The sequence below is a fragment of the Rhipicephalus sanguineus genome, chromosome 1 (genome assembly GCF_013339695.2).
Source record: "Rhipicephalus sanguineus isolate Rsan-2018 chromosome 1, BIME_Rsan_1.4, whole genome shotgun sequence".
Lineage (NCBI taxonomy): Eukaryota > Metazoa > Arthropoda > Arachnida > Ixodida > Ixodidae > Rhipicephalus > Rhipicephalus sanguineus.
In genome coordinates, this window is record NC_051176.1 from 315,978,884 (window position 1) to 315,980,577 (window position 1,694).

Sequence of the window (1,694 nt, forward strand, 5' to 3'; positions counted from 1 at the left end):
ACCGGCTATCTCGAGATAGCGCCACGTGCTGCGCAGAGGCGGTGCGCGTGACCCGCCTGAGCGGGTTAAAAGGGGTAGCCCGCGTGCGGCACGGGGAGAGGTGCCGTGGCTGCCAGGAGGGACGGATGCTGCCACCCGCGCTGGTCGATTGCTGCTGCCGGAGATCATGGTCGCCGCCTCGCTGTCTCGTGTCCCTGGACCGACCCCGTCGTATGCAGCGCAGCGTTAAATAAATTGATGTTGTTTGTTGTGAGTTGAAGCCTCCGTCGCCCTTGCTTTAACTACGGACGGGACGCAGCAAGCCCAGTACCCACAGCTATTATTAGTTTTTATCTCTACCATTACCATTATTCTTAGGTGGGGACTGACTTTAGTTATATCTCGCATAGACCCCCACAGGTGCCGTATTAACAGGTGGCACTACGTATCTGCGCATGCGCAAATAAGTTTTTCTGTCGATTTTCTTTTCCGCCGCACTGCGCCTTTTCAGTTCATAGACGGCGTTTGTGCGGCCTCTTGTATCCGTGTTGGCAAGCGTACCTTCATTTGTCACGCAAGCTGTTACACCGAAGCTGTCTTGGTTGACGCTTTGCTGGCGTTCGCTAGTCAGGGCAATAAAGTTCCTTGGCCAGGCAACTCGGGCCCACACAGTCCGAAACCAAGTTCCGTACCCACTGGGCTATGCACCCACGCTTGCCTTCATTCTTCTTTCGTTCATTCATAGCAAGGGTCTCGTTCTGGCAGACTTTGTGCCTTCAGGCAGTATGCGAGGCATCATTAGTCAGCTGCCAGCTCGTTAAAATATCACGTGTTACGTGACATCAAGAGGCAAAAAAGGAATGGTTCACACTCACCGTCATGACTACGAGTGGCTCTGATTAACACTCTCAGGTTTAAATGCACAGATATACCCGGTAAAGTGGACGGGAGGATGACCGCCGCCGTAGCTCAATTGGTATAGCATCGGACTTTTTATTCGAAGGTTGCAGGTTTGGTCCCTGTCGGCGGCAAGTTATCAATTCGTCCACTTTAATTTATTCACATTTATATTTTAATTACTACAAATAACGTCCCCTATACTATTCTTGGCTTGATTGTTAATTCTCATTAATTATGATATTAATTGTAAACATTGTAACAGAACTGAAAGACAACTTCATTTAAATATTTCCTCAAAATTAAGATAGAGGCGAAAGCATAGTAGTACTTTCCGTGCGATACCTGGAAAGAAATCGTAATAACTTGAGTGAAGGCATCTGGGCGCGCAAGTGGGCATTGTAGTTAACAGGGAGCACACACTCCGGTGTCCTGCGAACACATTTCGACAATCGCCCGCTACGTCCCACCGGCACCCATTCGATCCACACTGGTGACGCTGCGCCCGTCCACAGGTGGCCCCACGTCACGTAATACAAACAAAAGTGGAGAAATTGCTCTCCAGGGACATTATAGAGCCCTCCTGTAGTCCCTGGGCATAACCTGCCGTTTTGGCAAAAAATGAAGGACAATGCTTCGAGGTCCTCCTCGTATCAGAACGGGCCATCGCGCATGTGTGAGGATACCACTTGCCACTTCTTTCACTTGTCTTTCCCTTCCCCTCGTTGCCCACGCAGCTATATAAGCGTCATGAATAAACGACCAGGCGGTCATTCCTTGTTCAGCAACGTGTCGCCTCAGTTCCGTACATCGAACAC

General features: G+C 50.1%; 1 non-coding gene across 1 annotated transcript; it reads left to right on the forward strand.

Moving 5' to 3' along the window:
- Positions 1–937: 937 nt before the first annotated feature.
- On the forward strand, positions 938–1,010 carry Trnak-uuu (transfer RNA lysine (anticodon UUU)). Its single transcript has one exon. It is a non-coding gene; the product is annotated as a tRNA-Lys (tRNA).
- Positions 1,011–1,694: the final 684 nt, after the last annotated feature.